General features: G+C 46.2%; 1 protein-coding gene across 1 annotated transcript in view; it reads right to left on the reverse strand.

Annotated features, from left to right (window-relative positions):
* The window catches only part of SETBP1 (SET binding protein 1), a 330296-nt gene extending 321432 nt beyond the window's left edge, over window positions 1–8864 (reverse strand). The window contains exon 1 of the mRNA XM_030567249.1: window positions 8669–8864. The gene's annotated coding sequence lies outside the window, so the exon portion shown is untranslated. The remainder of the gene's footprint in view (window positions 1–8668) is intronic.
* Window positions 8865–20644: the final 11780 nt, after the last annotated feature.

Consider the following 20644-nt stretch of genomic DNA (forward strand, 5'->3'; position numbering starts at 1 on the left):
CCTGACTTGAGACGGGTACTCTGGAGAGCTGCTTAGCCTAGATGATCACAGTGGTCTCTTCTGGCCTTGGAACCGGTACTGGAAATATTCGCAGCTACTACAAATGGAAAATGTACATGTATTCAGGAAAAAGATACAGAAGTAGAGGCCAACTATGGAGAACAAACGCCACACAATTCCATCAGTTCCACCTTACCGAACTTCCCTAGTCTGACCCGGCTCTTGGAAGTCAGCCATCGGACACAGTAGCCTGATTCTCGCCCAGACGTGGTAGTGCTCTAATCTCTTTCTCTCCCTCTGATCAAACATTCCCGGCTGCACCCAGGAACTGGCTGAAAATTATTCCGCTGCATAAATCATTAACGAGGGTTTGGGTTGTATTTATAGCTGCTGCCACTTTTTTTGGGGGGGGGGGTGCAGAAGGGGTTGTGGAGGGGGCTGAGGGGGGGCAGAAGGGGTTGTAGGATGGGTTGTTTTGTTTTTTTGAGGGGGAGGGCAGAAGGGGTTGTGTGGTTTTGTTTGTTTGTTTGTTTGTTTTTCCTGATACAAATGCGAGGGCGGCCAGCACATCCTCTTTCAGGGCAAAAAAAGTGCATTTGATAGGGGATGCACAATGACTAGGCTAGGTATCCTTGTCACAACCCCGAAGCAATGGCACAAGGATGCACAACAAGAAGACTGCAGTCCAGGGCCCCTCCTTCACCTTGGCTACATGCTGTCCAAAGTGTCTCATGTGACCAAACTTGGTTTATTTCAAACCAGATTATGCCTATGAAAGGCTGGATTTTGGGAGGAGCTTATCACAATGTGGTTTTGCTATTAAAGCCCTGACAATGACCCAGATTCTCAAAGAGCTTTAAGCACTTAGCGCCCATTGATTTCAACAAGAGTTCGGCACCTGGATACCTTGGAGGACCAAAGTATTTGGCGCTGTACAACATACATACAAGGACTGTCCTTGCACCAAAGAGCCTACAGTGTCAAGGAGCATCTGAGATATGCTGGGACATGAAGAGGAAAGTGTTAATTTGGAATGCAGATGGCTGTAGTTTTAGTTTTGCTTCCTTTCGTTATCCTCTTCTAAAGAGCTGGAGCAGAGAGGGCCTTTGATTGACATCAATTAGAGTTGAGGGGAGCTGGTGCATTGGAACTGGGAGGTCACAGCTTGGAGGTGTGATTCCTAGTGGCGGGAGACAGACTCGGCCGGGTGCACTAAATATAGCAGCGCTGACATTGCAACCCAGTGGTGGCTTGCACTAGCCACCCAAACTCAGACCTAGAGGGCTGAGTGGGCTTAGACTCAGCTAGTCGCTGCACCACAACTCCTCAAAGCTGCTATTTCCCTGTTGAATTGCATCTCCACACCTGTGTCCACTGGGGAGGAAGGCAAGGCAGAGACAGGCCCAGCATTACTATAGTTAAAGACCAAAGGGTGCCCTCAGCTATTCCCCTGTAATCCTACTGTCTTCACTGAAGTCTGACAGATGAAGCTGGGGGCAGAATTTAGCTCCATATATACATGCATGAGGGCAAAGTTAAGGTTATCTATTTGTCTTTAATATGCCAATTTTCTGACATTGTGTGTTTAGCTGTGCCAACTTTCAGTTGCATCACTGCCATTTCTTGCATATAGTTTCCCAGGATTTTTTTACTTAAAAAAAAATCTCGGGTCTGTAACTAACACAGTCCATGTCCTGAGGCACAACAGAACCTGCAAATATCACGAAGGCCACACTTTAAAACTTACAAGGTGCCAGTTAGTCAGAGGCAGGCTATAGTCCACTGATACTGCAACCCAAGTACAAATATGGTACAACTGTACCCTTAGAATGGCCTAATCTAATCCCAAATCATCAGAAAGACTCCCATTAACCTCAATAAGTATTTTATTAGGCCCTAAATGTATATGGAGCAAGAAAGTTCCAGAGATAGCTGATTGAAACATCCATAGGTATTAAGTGAGACTGTCTATATTAATTAGTAGCCCAGCATTTTATTTATATTTATTTATTTTAGCAGAGCCCTCATTAAGAATAAACCAACTTTCTTCAAACTTATCTTGATTTTTAAGACCCAGTGAGATCTGCTAGCCATGCTTAGTTGGAAGAAAATCAGTGCAGTAGTCTTAAAAGTTATGAATATTTAAATTAGGCAAGATTATCCATCTGAATGCTTCTGCACAGTGCATCTCTAAGGGCATATCAATGAACAACATTTTCTATTGGGCATGCTTGGTATGCAATTTTCAAATGGTCATAACTTTCGTGACTCAAAACTTCTCTCTCTCATACCAGTCAGGCAAAGACAGAAGTTCGCAACAAGCACTACATTCCTACTAATTTATCTGTTCAAATTCAGCTGTTGCCCAGTCTAAAAGTGTGTGGATAGAAATAATTCAAAAGGCAAAGGTGATTTCCCCCTACTCCCTCATCTTTTCTGAGACTACGTCCAGACTACCCACCGTATCGGTGGGTTAAAATCGATTGCTCGGGGATCGATATATCGTGTCTCATCTAGACGCGATATATCGATCCCCGAGCGCGCTTATATCGATTCCGGAACTCCATCAACCCCAACGGAGTTGCGGAATCGACAGGGAGAGCCGCGAACATCGATCCCGCACGATGAGGACGGGTGAGTAATCCGATCTTAGATATTCGACTTCAGCTACGTTATTCACGTAGCTGAAGTTGCGTATCTAAGATCGATTTCCCCCCGTAGTGTGGACCAGCCCTGAATCAATTACATGGCAACTAACAAAGGGAGGGAATTTGCTCAACCATTCCCTCTCTCCACCCCCCCACCCCCGAAAACTCCATCAACCCAACAACACTTGAAATTGTTCAATGCAAAATGTGAATGTTACACATGCAAACACAGGTTGATAACTGAAACCAGTTAAGACTAATAGATGCCCACAATAATACTTTGCATGTAAACAGTCTTATTCATCTGAGGACCTCAAAGCACTTATCAAATGTACTTAATTAAGCCTCACAACTTCTCTGATCCCTTATGGAAAAGCACTGAAGAATTTATAGAACATTATAGCCTTGGTATTGAATATTGTTATATTCCTGCTATAGAATTCTATAGGAAAAAGTATACAGAAAAGATTTCATTCTCTAGCAAATTAATAGGATTACAGGTTAATTTCTATAGAAGTCTCTTAAATTCATTGAGGCCCAGAAGTTCAGGCCTCTCTCCACATTTGATATAGATATAAGATAACAAAATCATAAATTAATAGTAGCAGGTTGGTTTTAACATCCAACTATTACTTTACCACAGCTTGCCGCAATGGCAAATTATTTTTTTGTGGTTTATACCACTATCCTCCCTTGCGCTGGCTGGATGGCCTGGGATATGAAACAAACCCAGCACCAATCCAAAAGGGGAAATGGTCTCTTTTCCCCACATTCTAGACGATAAACAGAATTCACTTCTCCCAACTCCTTGTCATACTTCCGCCAACTTGTGGAAGACATGCTGGATTGTTCCCATGCTTTTCTCCAAATTAACTAATGTTGTTGCTTGCTTTGGTCTCCACGTCCAATTAAATGAGATTGCGGAATCCAGACAGCATGTTGAGTGGGGAGCTCTGCTTCTTCATAGCATCCTGTAGATTTCTAAGCAGCTCAGAATATACAACAAACTTTTCAAGCAATGTCAAGAGAAAGGTTCCGTCTCAAAAAGAAAAGATGAGCTTTGAGCCTGGCTTATGCGCAGTTGTGTTAATGCACAGCTGCAATTTGGTCATGTGTCTGAATAAAACTGGAGAATGGGCCCAACCCATAAAATCTGGATCCACTTTCAGATCAGATAGCGTCTCAAAACTAAGAGACCTAGTTCCAGAGTTCTGACTCAGGACCATCTCTAAATATGATGGCAACTTCCTAAAAGAGTAATTGTATTTCTGCCATGGTATTTTAAGGGAAGAACAACCTGTTGATGTTTTAAGGTGGAAAGAAAAAAGTGACAGGCTAGAACTAGAAAGCCCGCAGCAAGGCATTGTGGGTACTTGCCCCAAAAAGTTCTCCTTATGCATTGTTCCACATATCCCTGATATTCCATTGATGGGGTTTTCCAGACTCCAATTTGAGATTTATTTTAACTCATGTCTCCAGACAGAGAATGCTGATACACTAACAGTCCCTAGGTTCCTAGTGAGCAATGTGTAAAACTACAGGCTAGATTTTCAGGTGGCTTTCACCCAGCCCTTAACTGTGTGGGTGGGGATTTTGCATGAGCACCTAGTTGCATTATCCTCCCCGTGTATGTCTAACTGCTGGATTTGCATGCAACATAATTCTGCATGCATACAGTATAGACAAAGAAAGGCCACACTGCAAAAATCTGGCAATAAATATTATTTTACTCTGGTACACATCATTGATTTTAAACTGTAGCACACTTTTGTGCAACTTTTTTTTGCCTTGCCTTCAAAACAAACTCAGATGCAAAAGTCTTTGAAATTCCTCTCCTTACAAAGATCAGCTAAACTCTGGTGACATGTAGTTATTCTAAGGGGAACTGAGGGAGATTATGAGGGGATACTGATGATAATCACTCATCAATTCATTTGGAGAGATATCAGTTCCACCTCCGTAATTCTTTGGACTCCAGAACTGTGTTATGTGGTTCATTAGACAATAGCATCTCTTGCTATCGGTTGGGTCAAGAGTCAAAACTGTAGCATAATTGCAAGTCTCCCAGCACAAGGCGATAGTTTTTCAGTCCTGGAGGGTGTCGTCCAAAGGGGAAAGAAAACAGAAGGGAAAGATTAAGTATGAGCAATTGAGCCCTACTGAGAGGGCAGAAAAGTCACTGGAATTGGGATTAGCCAAAATCTTGTAATGAAAAACAAAAGCCCTGTGGTAGGCTGGGATATATACCTAAGAGGTGTGAAGGGTGGGGGGGAGGGGGAGAGGCTAGAGGGCAGGGGAGGGGAAAAGGAGCTAAAAGGGAGGGAGGAAATAGACTATAAAAGGGGATTAAGTAATAAATGAAAGCAAAAATTATATTCTTACACTGTAAGGAATTTGTGGTCAATAGATGCTCAGTATTATTTTTAGTTAATTGGAAATAGCAATTTGATTAATTTGGGATCGGGTGCATTCTAAGTGTTTTAACTGAAATGATACTAAACAATAAACCTTAACAAAGAAACCCTGTAAATATCAAATAGAACTAAATGGCTCAACTATTACTAATCAAAGCCTGTATTTCGTTTGTTTGCCAGCACCTACTATACTTTATGGCTTTGCACAAACCTAACACACCATTTCGTTATATTTCAGAGAGCTCATCCTCTTAAAATGATAATGTGTTAATCTAGGCTGGGTTTTTTTAGCAGGAACCAAAGAGCTCAGGCAACTTGAAATAACATCAGCAAAACATTATTTATTCCCCAGCCCTAGTTGCAGAGAAAACAGAGGTTTTCTTGGCTCCCTTACTTCTCAATAGATTTCTGGTTTCAATTAAAATTTTGGGTCTGAGAAGTTTAAAAAAAAAAAAGTCAAAGGAAAGAGGGGCTGGAAGAGAAATCTCCAATCCCTGGGTGTTTTTTTCTCTTTACATAACCATTCCAATCACAGCAGAGATTAAAGTACAACTACATTGTTTGCAGACCCTTGTTTTTAACCATGTTTCCCACTCTACTGCCACATAGCTACTGACTGAAGGCATTAACAGAACTGGGGGCTAAGGTAACAGAATGTGGTTACACAGAAGGAGATCCACTCGTGTATTTGTTCTAATTTAAATAAAAACTTTCCTTTCTCTTCTATAAAGTCACAGACACTCGTTTCCCTAGATTTGTAGCATCATTGCCTAGTGCTAGAAGGACAGTTGCACCATTACTATTGACTGCAGCAAGTTAGTCCTCTGTCTGCAGGGGCTGTTTAATCAATTGTTACCATTTGGGTGTATAATAATATTAAACACCGGATTGGATTTGCCAGCAATTCTTTACCCCTGAAATCCTCGTGTCAATATGAAAGGAATCAAATGACTTCCCCTGACAGCAGAGGACTAGCAGGATCAACATTTTACTTGCCTAGAACACACTTTTAATTTGACAGATGTACATATAAGGCAACACACTGCCTACCCAGTGGCATATCGCAGCCTGGATACTGCAGAACCACTGCTACCCAAGCTGACCCAGTCTACTGGCTTGTTTACTCCTAGCAGGTAATGAAACACCTTCATTTTCAGTATTCAGAAGAGAAATACTGTTTCTTCTTGTATGTCCCCCTAGTACATTTGTTTGCCACCTACTCCGCCAAGTGCTCAACTCAGATTACAGTATTACCACTAACGGCAACAACTGTGCCTCTGATGCCCGCAAAACCTTACAGACCAGAGGGAGAGGTGCATAAACTAGAAGCAACACACACGGAATCGATTTTTTATGCGAACTTTTCCAGCGCTCATACATAGCCCTTGCGCCGGTCTGCGTTTCACAGCCTCATCTCCTTCCTCCACCCCCCTGCGAGCACTCAGACTTGGGAGCCAGCAGCCCGGTCAGCAGCTATCTTAAGACACATATAAAAACAGGCGCAGGCACAGACGCAATAGATCCTCGAGGCATCAGGGCAGAGAGATAAACGTGTCTGGGCGATCCTGCCCTGAACTGTCACAGCCGCCACGAGAGAAATTGACCCGGAGCCCTGTCAAGACAGCATCTGAATTCTCTCTTCCTGCAAGCGCATCTCCCTCCCTGCCATCTCACCCCCCCCACACACACACACCCCACACACCCCTGTTTTACACCCCCTCAGCATAAATTAGCTGTGAGCTGAAGACAGGGGCTGCTGCTCCCTCGCCCCTACTTGAGGGACGAGATTTTCAGCAAAGTGGATCACACCTTCTCGCCCAGCTGGGGAAGGGAAGTTTTGGGCTGGGTGGGTGAGTTCTGTCACGGGGACAGATCAAATGCCTGCAGCTCAAAGTCCCAGATACACAGGGTGGGGGAGGCTGTCTGCGGGAACTGAAACTGACAAGCGGTGTCAGTTCCCTTGGCAGGGTCCTTTTCAGGGCGATCATCGCCACGAGCACCTCGCCCCCCACAAATCCAGTTTGACTTTCGATGCACACGGCCCGGAGCCCACGTTTGGTCGCAGAGGACTTTAGGGGTGGGGGGACTGCCGGGGGGCGGCGAAGGCGCAATTGCTTGTGCCGAGAAGCTGCTCCTTCGGGGAAGAGTTTCTTACGGCAGATTGCCCTTTTAGCATTAGACGTCAACCATGAGATTATCAGTGCAGTTTATTTGAAGCGGAAACGAATCGGAAATCCTTCTCTCAACTGCCTTTTTAGACATAAATACACACACACACGCTTGCGGACGACACAACAGGCTGTCCCGCCGTGGCCTGTTTGTTCCGCGTGTGCCATGCTGCGCACACACACGTCCACGTACATCTCCCTTTCTCTCTCTCTCTCTCACACACACACACACACACGAGATCATCACAACTTGAGGGGCCATCAGCCCAGCTTCAGACTCAATAAGTCTCATCTCCCACTGCCAGGCAAGGAAACTTGTCCACGATCTCCAGTTCAAACCAGGGCGCTGCTTGGGGAGGGGTGAATTTCACCAAGCCATGATTTGACAATAGCTCCTCTAACCTGCAGGCTGATTTTACAAGACAGCGTCCTTTCCTGCCCCACCATCATCTGGCTTTTTACATGCCCCAGCCCCTAGAAGCTTTAACGCCAGTTATGCCCTGGTTTTATTTTAGGGAGGTGGCGAGGAATAATCGGGGGAGAGGAGTGTATTCTTAACAGTGCGGTTTACTTCGGAAACAAACAGGAGGTGTGTGTGGAGGGGGGAATCCTGCGTTGTTAATTACCCACCCCCTGGTTTCCTGCACACACAAACACACACAGACAGCAAACGTGAAAAATCGGGACAGGGGGTGGGGGGGCAACAGGAGCCTATAAGAAAAAGACCCCAAAATCAGGCCTGTCCCTATAAAATCGGGACACCTGGTCGCCCTAAATCACACACACACTTGTTTGTCACTGGAAATTGCCGCTTTTATGGAGTGTGTGTCCTTTTCAATGTCAAAATAAACCCAGATCCATTCAGTGGGCTGGTGTGAAGGGAAAACGAACACACAAGGGCTTTAAGTCCTTAGGAGAACTGTGCTGGATTTAAACCCACCCACTCAGCCCATGCCATCTACAGCTATTACAAAAATCAGAGACATTAAGAAAGGGAGGTGGGGGGAATCCCCAGCAAGGTTACTCTCTAGCTACTTAACCGGCAATTTACAAAGGGGGAGGGAATCTGCCAACTCCCCCGCCACACACACTCCTGCCACCTACCCCATGCCACCATCAGAAAGGCTGAGACAGACTAGGAAAGGGAGATGGGCGTGCACGGGAGGGGTAGTGAAATACATGAGACAAACTCCTCCAAAATGTACCCACCCCGGGAGCACTAGCCAGCCGAAAGGGGGGGGCCCGCAGGGGGGGGGAAGGAAATCACATACACACGGAATAGAAATGCACAAAAATAAAGACTTTCCCGCGCCATTGCAAAGTCGCCGGGGGTGGGGGAGGCAAGCGACCGACATTAACTTTCGCATGCAGCCCAAAGCAAACAAACCCGCCCGTGCAATCCGGAGCGAGATTTCCACGGCGGCGCGTGTGTACTAACCCATAGCCCCCCAAACCGGAGCGGAGCTTCGTCTCTCGGATCCCCCACTGGGTCTCTTCTCGTGTTAGATCCCGGTTCCAATCCCTCGCCGGAGCCCCCAAAGGTGTTCTCGCTCGTGCTGCGGCAAAGCCATGGCGGTGCTCATCTGTCAGATAAGGGGAGCACACGCAGAGGAGCCGGAGGGGGAGGGGGAGCGATCGGGGCCGGGGGGGGGGGAGAGGGGGAATGCACGGAGATAGAGAGAGCGATGATAGAGAGATAAATAGAGAGGGACAGATCGAGCAGGGGGGAAAATGGCGTCTGGCAAGCCGGAGTCAATCACATTCACAGTCCCGGCTCATTTTAGCAGGATCCGAAATAAAAATGAAAAGGAGAAAGGGGGAGGGGGGAGAAAGACAAGAGAAGGGGGGGAGGAGGAGGAAGAGGAGGGGGGAGAATCAGTGCACCGGATAAAATCCTGGCTCTGGAATGGAGAGAGCTGCTCCCGCGCTCGTCCTCGCTTTTTAAAGGGATGCTGCTCGGTGGGGAGAGACGAAGCGGCTCCTGGTTACGGCCCCCCCACCCTTTCCCCCGTGCGCGCAGAGGGGGATTGCTGGAGAGCGGGGAAAGGTTTTGCTGATCACGGCAGTTTAATCAGGGCTGAAGCTCTCTGCCTCTGTGATTGCTGCTGCTGGCGGCTTGCTCCATGGCTCCCCCTACGCTCCCCGGGTGCCTTCGGCGGCTCTAGTCCCGGAGCAGAGTAAGGGGGAAAGGGAGCGAGGGGGGGATCACGATTATTTTTAATGGGGCGGGGGGCACTGCTCCTGCTGCCCGGCCGGCTCGCTCCTGGAGAGGCAGGCTGAGGTTCCACGCCGGGGCTAGGAGCTGGGGGCTGCGTTCTGCTCTCTCGGGGGCTGTATTGTTGCTGGTGGGTTTTTTTCCGTAAAGGAGGTAGGGGCGGTGATGAGTTGTTTAAGCCGATCGCTGAGCTGGTGGCTTCCTCGGTTTTTCTCTCTCCCGGAGACTGGCGGCAGCAGCAGTAGTAGGTTTTTCTGGTGGTGATGGTTTTGTTTTAAAGGGAGGATCAAACACACACACACACACACACGAGCTGTAATGCTCAGCCCTGGGTTAATGTACTCAACACTGCCACTACCTGACACAACAGCAGCAGTGTTGGGGGCAGGGGAGAAAAGCCAGAGAAAAGAAGTAGAGAGGAGAGAAGAGAAAATCAGATTGGTTCTGTCTGCCCCGCCACCACACAGACAGGGAGATTTCACATTTCAGCCCCAGAGGTTTCTTTTAAATAATGGCATGCATGTACCATGCTCCTGTGAGCTATGATTGCTTATACACTGCTTTCTGGTGAGGAGGGGATTGCTACAGTCTTGAGGGTCCAGGCCTTACCCACACACATCAATCGTTAGCCGCCTGAGTAATCCTATTGAAAACAATAAGGACGAGTGAGGACTAAACAGGTGAGTTTGCAGGGTGGCACCTTTACTCAGAAATGTGCATGCCCATGGAATTTCAAATGCAACATGAGGGGGGGGGGTTAGCCTAAAATATCTTAGGTTCCTCTACAATAGGGTTTTCTTATTTTATGGAATTGTATGGGATACCCCATCCTGCCACTTGTATTAAGAGCTAGGCTATAGCCCACCTGCAAAAGACCAGGGTGTATAAAGATAGCAATGATACAAGGAACTTCTCCCCTTTAAACCAGCATGCAGGCGCCAGCCACAAGAACAATGCCTACAGTCACCTGAGTGCCAGGACTACCTGAGGCTAGCTACCTGAAATGGGGTGATCCATCCCCATTGGACACAAGTGTGTGTGCATGCTATACAACTCCTTCAGAGTGTAGCAGCCCAGGGGGCTCCCTAGAAGTCCCTCCCTCTGAGAGCTCCAGCTGGATGGTGAGGTTCTGCTTGTCCTGTAAGGCACAGTAGATGGGTCCGGCTGGGTTTGGCCCTCTCCAGGGCGGCGGGGAACCAGACCGCCTCACTGCACCCCACGCTCATCGGGGCCAGACTCTTCCATTCCTCCCAGGTGGGACAGGAAGTCGGCATTAGCATGGTCCTTGCCTGCCCTATGGCGAACTGTAAAGGCATAGGGCTGTAGCACCAGGTACCAATGCTGTATTCTCATCTTATTACTCTTCATTCAGGCCAGCCACTGGAGCACAGCATGGTTGGTGATCAGTGTGAACGGGAGTCTGAGGACATAGTAATGCAAGGCATCACAAGCCCACTTTACTGCAAGGGCCTCCTTCTCCACCACTGCGTAGTTCTTCTCCTGGGGAAACAACTTCCAGCTAATGTATAAGACCGGGTGTTCTTCCCCATCCATTTCTTGGGACAGGACGGCCCCAAGTCCTACCTCTGAGGCATCCATCTGGAAGATGAACTTCCAGTCGAAATCGGGACTATATAGGACTGGTTCACGGAAAAGACTTTCTTTAAGTGTCTGGAATGTGTCATCGCACTCTCAAATCCAAACTACCCGCCGGCGGCTGTCCTTGGTCAAAAGCTCAGTCAAGGGGGCTGCGATTGACGCGAATTGGGGAATAAACTGCCGATAGTATCCAACAAGACCCAGGAACTGGTGCACCTGGTACTTCATGGTGGGCAGTGGGCAGGTTGTGATGGCCTGAACCTTTCCCACGAGGGGCTTCACTTGTCCTTTCCCAATGGTATACCCCAGATAGGTAGTCTCTTGCCAGCCAATGTGGCATTTCTTTGGATTGGCTGTTAACCTTGCTGCCCTCAGGGTTCTGAGGACCGCTGCTATCCACTCTAGGTAGTCCTCCCAATGGCAGCTGTAAACAATCACATCATCAAGGTAGGCGACTGCGTAGTCTTGGTGGTGTTGAAGGAGACGGTCTATCAGTCATTGAAACATTGCCAGGACCCCATGGAGGCCAAAGGGTATCCGAGTAAACTGATACAGGCCCGTGGGGTGACAAAGGCGATCTTTTCCTTGGGGGCAGGATCGAGGGGGATCTGCCAGTATCCCTTGCTCAGATCAAGGGTGGTGATGAAGCAGCCTCTACTAACCGTCCCAGCAGTTCATCTACCCGGGGCATCAGATACGTATTGAACTTTGAGATAGCATTGACACGTCAGAAGTCGATGCAGAACCATTGTGTACCATCGGGTTAGGTACCAGTACTACCGGGCTGCGCCATTTGCTCTGTGATGGTTTGATGACTCCCAGGTCCAGCATGGCCTGTACTTCTTCTTTAATGACCTGCCAAGGGCTTGGTGACCCCCTGGATCACCACCCAGACTCTGTCTGAATAGTATGATGGACAAGGGTTGTGTATCCTGTTGGGCTGTGAAAGTTCGTGGGAACACCTGTAGAAGGCACTGGATCTGCTTAAGTTGCTCCTTGGTCAGTGTCTTCCTGAGCTGGGGTCCTGCAGGGTTCTCCGTACATGTTACGTGGGGGCCCAGCTCAGGTTCCAGTGGGTAAGGGTTAATTAAGAGTCCCTCTCGCTCCTGCCAGGGTTTGAGGAGACTGACATGGTACCGTTGAGTTTTCTTGTGCCAGTCGGGCTGGTTGATCTCATACTTGACGGGCCCCACCTTTCGGACCACGTCATAAGGCCTTTGCCCGTGGGCCAGTGGCTTTGACTCACTTGAGGGCAGGAGGAGTAAAACCTGATCACCGGGCTGGAAGTCGCGGGCCCACGCATCCCGGTTGTAGCTCTGGGCAGGAGCTTCTTGGACAGCCTTCAAATTTTCCCGAGCCAAGGCCCCGGCCTGAGTGAGATGTTCTTGGAGCTGGAGTACATATTTTAAGAGGCCTGGAGTTGGCAACGGGGCTTGCTCCCATGTCTCACACATTAGGTCCAGCAGCCCCCACAGGCAGTAACCATATAACAGCTCGAAGAGGGAAAACTTTGTAGAGGACTGGGACAGCTCCCGGATCACCAGGAGCAGAGGTGGAAGTAGCTGGTCCCATCAGCAGAGGTCTTCTGGGGGGAACTTGTGTAACATGTCTTTTAGGGTCTGGTTAAACTGTTCGACCAGACCATCAGTTTGTGGATGGCAGACAATTGCTTGATCTCCAGGTGCTCACACACCTGTCACAACAGCTGGGAAGTAAAGTTGGTGCCCTCATCCGTGAGAATCTTCTGGGGCAGGCCTATGCGAGCGAAGACCTTCACAGCTCACCCGCGATGGTGCGGGCCCTGATGCTCCAGAGGGGTACTGCCTCTGGGAAATGGGTAGCAAAATCCACCATGACCGATACATACCAAAACCTGGCAATGCTTTTTGGGAGGGGGCCCACCAGGTTCATGGCCACATGCTCGAATGGTGGGGTTTCGACTAAGGGCAGGAGGACCTTGGGGGTCTGCGGGGAATCAGCCAACTAGCATTCCGGACAGGAGTTACAGTAGTTCATCACATCCTGGTGTATGTCAGGCCAGAAGAAGAGCTTCAGTATTTGGGCCAGAGTCTTCTTGTGGCCCAAGTGTCCGGCAGCCTGGACCTCGTGGACTAGTTTCATTACTGCTCACCGGTGGCATGAGGGCACGAGTAGTTGGGTCTGGGACTCCCCTGTGTGCAGGTCCTGCTCCACCTGATAGAGGCGCTCCTGCCGCAGTTCAAAGTGTGGCCACTGCATCGCCCATTGTGGATCAATGATGGTGCCATCGACAGCAGCCAGCTGCTCGTACATGTGCCTGAGGGTGGAATCAGCCCTTTGGTCACCGCAAAAATTGTTGTGAAGCAGGTGTTCACCCCTAGCTTCCAGAGGGGAATCCTCAGGTTCTTCCCCTAGTTCGTTGTGGTCAGGTTCTCCCCCTCTTCTGCCTGGGCCTTGGAGGGAGGCCTCCTTCCAGTACTGGGGTGACCATGGGGTTTTCCCCAGAGTTGGAGTGGAGGACTTCTGAGAACTCTGACAAGTCCCGTCCCAGGATCACCAGATACGCGAGTCAAGGGGCCAGACCAACCACCATCGGTCTGCTGACCCCATCCACGGTTAACTGGAGTTGGGCACTGGGGTAGGGTCGTACATCCCTGTGAATGCACTGTAACCGGATTGTCCCCAGGCAGGTGTCGGCCTGGAGGCCTAGTCTTTGGCAAATCAGCGTCTGGCCACAGCCTGAATCAATCAAGGCCAAGGCTGAGTAATCCCCGACAACCACTGGCACCATGATCTTGGTGGCCTGTGGGCGTCGGGCACGGGCTTCTCCCGTGCAAACGTGGCCAAAGCTGCAATCCATCTCAGTGCTATCTCACTGTAAATGGCCATATTTCCTGCAGGAAAAACAGGGTCAAAGGTCCGAGCGTCCAGGCCGGGGCAGTGTTCCTATTGGTCCCCGGGGAGAACTCTGGTTGGTCCCTCGGGCAACTGGTCGAGGTGCCAGGGCTTATCGCACTGGGACCTCAGCTAGTTGGGATCAGGGTTCTGGGCACTGTGAGGAAATTCGTGGTTCAATCCTGGTGGCTCCCCTTTTTTCTGAGTTAGGGTGCTCCGACCCTGGTGGGGCAGCTCAGATAGTCAGACCCACCAGTGCTTCAGTGGCAAGGAAATCCTCCATTAGGGTGATGGCGGCAGCTAGCATCACAGGCTGATGGCAGAGGACTCAGGCCCTTCCTCATGAACTAGAACAGGTGCAGAGAAGGGCCACTGGGATGATCAGGGGAATGAGGGCCTATCTTACCCAAAGAAACTCAAAGAGCTTGGCTTGTTTCACCTACCAAAATGAAGGCTGAGAGGGGATCAGATTTCTCTTTATAAATACATGGGGGAGGGGAGGACATGGGACACCAGGGAGGCAGGAGAGCTATTTAAGCTATAGAACAATGTTGGCACAAGAACAAATGGGTATAAATTAGATATGAAAGCTATACCTATGCCTATACCTTGTTGCCATAAGAACACAAGAATGGCAATACTAGGTCAGATCAAAGGTCCATCCGGTCCAGTATCCTGTCTTCCGACAGTGGCCAATGCCAGCTGCCCCAGAGAGAATGAACAGAACAGGTGATCATGAAGTGATCCATCCCCTGAAGCCCATTCACAGCTTCTGGCAAATGGAGGCTATGGACACCATCCCTTCCCATCCTGGCTAATAGCCATTGATGGACCTATCCTCCATGAATTTATCTAGTTCTTTTTGAACCCTGTTATAGTCTTGACCTTCACAACATCCCCTGGCAAGGAGTTCCACAGGTTGACTGTTGTGTGAAATACTTCCTTTTGTTTGTTTTAAACCTGCTGCCTATTAATTTCACTTGGTGACCCCTACTTCTTGTGTTATGAGAAGGAGTAAATAACACTTTTTTATTTACTTTCTCCACACCATGATTTTATAGACCTCTATCATATCTCCCCTTCATCGTCTCTTTTCCAAGTTGAAAAGTCCCAGTCTTATTAATCTCTCCTCAAATGGCAGCCATTCCATACCCCTAATCATTTCTGTTGCCCTTTTCTGAACCTTTTCCAATTCCAATATATCTTTTTTGAGATGGGGCAACCACATCTGCACGCAGTATTCAAGTTGTGGGTGTAACGTGGATTTATATAGAGGCAATGTGATATTTTCTGTCTTATCTATCCTTTTCTTAATGATTCCTAACATTCTGTTTGCTTTTTTGACTGTTGCTGCACATTGAGTGGATGTTTTCAGAGAACTACAATTACTACAATGACTCCAAGATCTCTTTCATGAGTGGTAATGGCTACAGGATGTCAATGGATGTTTTGAAGGCCAAAGCTATAATGGTGTACAAAAAAGAACTAGATAAATTCCTGGAGGATAGGTCCATCAATGGCTATTTGCCAAGATGGTCAGGGATGCAAACCCCATGCTCTGAGTTTCCCTGGCCTCTGACTGCTAGAAGCTGGGAGTGGATAACAGGGGATGGATCATTTGATGATTGGCTGTTCTGTTCTTTCCCTCTGAAGCATCTGATATTGGCCACTGTCAAAAGGTTACTGGGCTAGTTGATCCATTTGTCTGACCCGGTGTGGCCGTTCTTGTGTTCTTATGAATAAGTTTAGGCAGGATATTAGAAGAAGGTTTCTAATCATCAGAGAAGTTAAGTTCTAGAAGAGCCTCCTAATAAGAGTAATGGGGACAAACAACCTAACTAGTTTGAAGATGGAACTCGATAACTTTATACACAGGATTATATGGTGGGGCTGCTTGTGATGACAGGGGACTGGACACAGTGATGCAGGAGGTTCATTCCAGACCGATGTCCCTTCTTGATATTTCCCTTTTTATACATCCAAGGTTCACAGTAACCCTATTATTAGCTACAGCATTGCATTGAGAGCTCATGTCGAGGCTTTTAAAGGCAGCGTTTTCCATCTTTTAGATATAGCCTACAGCAGGGTTTCTCAAACAGGGGTCACCACTTGTGTAGGGAAAGCCCTACGCAGGCCGAGGGACTGGCAAACCAGAGACTGAAGTTTGGTTACATAAATTACTTGGGAAAACTACTTTGGAACAACAATTTTCAGGTTTGACTCATGAACGATTTACCAAAGGAAGAAATGGTGCTCGTATACTACACCGATGTGCAATATTACAAAACTGTAACATAGAAAATGATAAATTTGGCAATGAATATTATTTGCACTGAATAATTTGACTCTGTCTCTGCCTTTAACCAAGGTCATCTCAACCATTTATTTCCCAGCAATGACTCTGTATGCTAGCCAATTTATAGTAATTAATAATAAATATTCACCTCTTTAGAATACATGAGTGAAAGTTTCAGAATATAATCATGCCAAGTAGCGAACCGTACACCTCAGGATGAATTCCCAGGTGACTAACCATTGCTAAAATGGATGAACCTTTTGGATTGTCACGAATAGATTCATAGTAGACCAAACGCTCATGAACAACTACTAATATGATCTCACACACATTTTATAGAGGTGCCTACTCAATAATCATCCAAGCAGCACTTTATTACTCCACCATCTCCTGTCTTAAGTCTCATCTGAGAGATGGCATCATTAGCAGCACCCTGGACAACTATGCAGGGACATTGGATGAGTATTGATTCAAAGAGAAGAGTGCCACCTACTGAATTGTCACCATCATTTCCTGGAACATCTGGGTTTGCCATCCAGGGAAATGAGCAGGCCCAGTGCTGGTTAATTTACGACTGTTGACAAGGTGGTATAGCTACAGAATACAGGGGTGAGAATTACTCCTAGTCCCTATAGTTTGATATTAGAGAGACACTCAAGCAGGCTGATAGATGTTGAATACATAGGACTGGATAGATTAAGGATTCTCAGAGTTGTGAATATTTCCCTAATAATGCAGCCCAGAGGATGGCAGGAATCAGTCCCCTTCATTTACTGCCCTACTGATTCTGCATTGCCATTTTGTACACCTGCTCACGCTCCACACCTCAGAGCAAGTGGCTAGGGATGGGTAGGGAATTGACAAAATCTTGGTTCCAGATCTTTAAAACACTAGCCAGCAGAGCTGAGCTGGCAGGATAGCAGAGCAATTTGCTGCTGGTAGAGACCAGGAACAAATTAATACAACCCAGAGCAAAGGGGAAAGAGAAAGACAATTGCATCTCTAAGACACAGTGCCTTCCAGGTGTGTCTAGGTACCATCTAGCGAGAATAGGTAGTGGAGACATCTTTCATTTGGCAATGGAATGCCCAGTGTCAGGCTAACACAGTCTAGACTGATCGGTGTCTGGATGCAGTATACTCTAAGATTAACAAATTCTGCATAACCTCAGCTGTCTGTTAACCATAGGCTGGTTATGCATCCCTCGCCAAATTCAGCCCTGGCATATAAAGGTGCAACAGCTATTGAAGTCAGTATCATTTGCACCAAACTTCAGCCAGAGCTAAACATGCTCCTGCCCTGGGAATGAGAATGCTGTCTGGCCAGCACAGTGGACTGTGATTTGTTCACTAAACTCTGGGACTGGAGATCTGAAGTGCGGCTTTTTGACCAACGACTCTCTTGCCCGAAGCTGGGTAGACAAAGCTTCTTTATTGGCACTCTGGCTTTCAGAACTCAAGGGACAGTCTGTTCAGTGCCTTACAGTTGGCTTCCCCGGAAACCCTGTTTAAACCCAAATGTATCCCCCCCAAGACCTTTGGAATAAAGAGGATGCGCAGTCAGCATGTTTAGTATTTCACATTAGCTAGCCATGTCTAATACTGCTTTTGAATGTGCCTAGATCTCTCTGAGTTAGTATAACATGCCTTTCTCCTCCTTTCTCACCCCATCTTTCCCCTGTCTCCTCCACACCTGTAATTTTTCTCTTGTAGTGCACTGTGGCTTAATGTATATGATCCGCTGCCCCCAACTGGATAGGTTGCAGACCACATGTCTCCATCCACATAATCCTCTAGTAACTGGCCTGTAAAGAGGATTAAAGCCTTAAAGAGTTGCTGTCATGAAGTTAGGCTCAACATTTCAGTTTTGAAAAAAAGACAAAGAGGGTTATTCAAAACCTACCAACAAAAGAGTTTTTTTCATGTAATTTAAACACTAACAACCTCCTCTCCCCCAAAGGATTTTTGTTTAAGATTTAAGACGTTACTCCATACAGAGTTTATAGATCAAGCGCTACAACACTGTGCTAATAAACAAGCACCAGGAAGTGAAACTGACGGTCTAGTTTCATTGTCTAAGCTGAGTGAAATGCAAAGTGTAAATCAAACAGCATCAATGGGAAAAAGTATTTGTCAAGGGACAGGAGTTTCGGAATGAATCTATCTAAAGAACTTACATGATCCCCAGCACCAAAGTGTCTGATGGCCTCACACATTTTTCATGTATTTGTTCTTGCAATACCCCCGAGAGATAGGGAAGTGCTGTTATCCCCATTTTTCAGATGGGGAAAGTGAAGCACAAAGGAGTGGGGCCTAAGGGAATTGCACAATGCCACATAGGGAGTCTGTGGTAGAGAAAGGAGTTGAACCTATGTTTCCCAAGGTCTAGACCAGGGGTCAGCAACCTTTCAGAAGTGCTGTGCCAAGTCTTCATTTATTCACTTTAATTTAAGGTTTCACACGCCAGTAATACATTTTAATGTTTTTAGAAGGTCTCTTTCTATAAGTTTATAATATATAACTAAACTATTGTTGTATGTAAAGTAAATAAGGTTTTTAAAATGTTTAAGAAGCTTCCTTTAAAATTAAATTAAAATGCAGAGTCCCCCAGACCGGTGGCCAGGACCTGGGCAGTGCCACTGAAAATCAGCTTGCATGCCGCCTTCGGCACGCGTGCCATAGGTTGCCTACCCCTGGTCTAGACTACTGCACTAACCACTGGATGATTTATCCTCTTGATAATGTACATACCTGGAATACAATACACACCACAAATATTTTAAACTGCAGAAACTTGAAAGAAGAAAGATACATTTTTAACTTTCTTTTTCTTTAGTTTTAAGAAGATATGCATCTCAGCTGCATTATATAATATAAACACAGCAGAAAACTTTTTACTGAGAGATAAGCTAAAAATACGGGGAATTTTTTTTCTATCAAATCTCCTGTTCCCAAATTATACTTGCCTTACATCAAACCCTAGAAAGCTGGCATAGAACAAATTCTCCTATGTAAATTACAAGTTTTCTTCCTGAATGATGGCAGTCAACAAAGATGAGCTTATTCCAAAGGAAGACAAGCAAAGATTGGGTCAAAACCAGTAACCAGTAACCCGATAAATTTAAATTGCCTGTTGAGCTGTGATTGGGTATTTTATAGATTTACCTATATGTCTCCATAATAATATACGAAGAAATAATACCTAAATATGGTGTGTAACTGTGATTTAAGTTGGGTGAAATTTTAAAACAGAACTATATTTTGTAAAAAATGCAGATTTGGTGTATCAGTTTCACCAAATTGTTTTGGTTTTAAAAAATAAATAAATAATTAAGTCTGAAAAATATGTAACCATTTTGTTTTGACATTTTCAAAATGAAATGTTTTGATTTTTTAGTTTGAAATGATTTGTGCTTGAAAATTTCCTTTAATTTTTTTAAAAAATTATCAAAAATATTTTAATAAAGGCAGAATCATGTTGTCAGAACAAAATATTCTGTTTGTGCCAAAATTAAGTTTTTTTAAAAACACTTTTTGATTTGCCAGAAAAAAAAATCACTTTCTGTTCAACCTGAAATCAGGATTTTATTTTCACTTTTTGGAATTGCCAGCAAACTGAAAAACTGCTATTCAGCCAGCTCTATTGGTGACACCGTCATTTTCTGTCCACTGCGCCTTTATATTGAGAGGACTTGTGCCTGTGTGCAGAGACAGCAAGTGGAGCCATTTTGTTCTCCTGGCTGCTGTAGCCTATAGTGAGGAGACCCACACACAGTGCTCTCTCATAAAGATATTATTTTGTGCTTTCTGATTACTGTTTTTCTTAAACCAAAATAAATAATTGAGACAGAAAGCACAATAATTGTTGGTCTTTATGGATGAGAAAGGGAGAGAATGAATGTGAATTGGTGTGAACGGCAATAAAATTTGCAGTGCCACAGGTTTGAGATGATCACATCACTCCTGACTGACAGAACCAGGGCTGAGTTTAGGGAGGTCTCCTGTAACAACTGACAATAAACCTTTATAGCTCCCTGCAGCTTCATATTTTTTTTCTTGCACTACATATGTTCATTTTTTGTCCTGAAATTTCTTCAGTCCCCATCTGTTATTTCCCATTTGTAGTAATTTAGTTACCATGGAAATGATGACATCGTTCATAGGGGTGGAGCTTAATGCAATGTAAAGTCAGTTTCCTATCTAGAGTGATTTGCAATGTATAAAGCTGGTTGGAGAAATGTAGCACTTTATGTGATAGCTTTTCATGTATGTAATAAAATACTTTTGTGTGTGCACCTCTTTGTGAGTCAGGCTGTGTGTGTTACATGCATGTTGTATGTATGCATTTGTTACAGATTTGTATGAATTGCACTCCTGACTTATGGCACAAAGTCTTTTTCTTGAATCTGTCATGTCTGTCATCCGGCAAGT

The sequence above is a fragment of the Gopherus evgoodei genome, chromosome 6, assembly GCF_007399415.2.
Source record: "Gopherus evgoodei ecotype Sinaloan lineage chromosome 6, rGopEvg1_v1.p, whole genome shotgun sequence".
Taxonomy (NCBI): domain Eukaryota; kingdom Metazoa; phylum Chordata; order Testudines; family Testudinidae; genus Gopherus; species Gopherus evgoodei.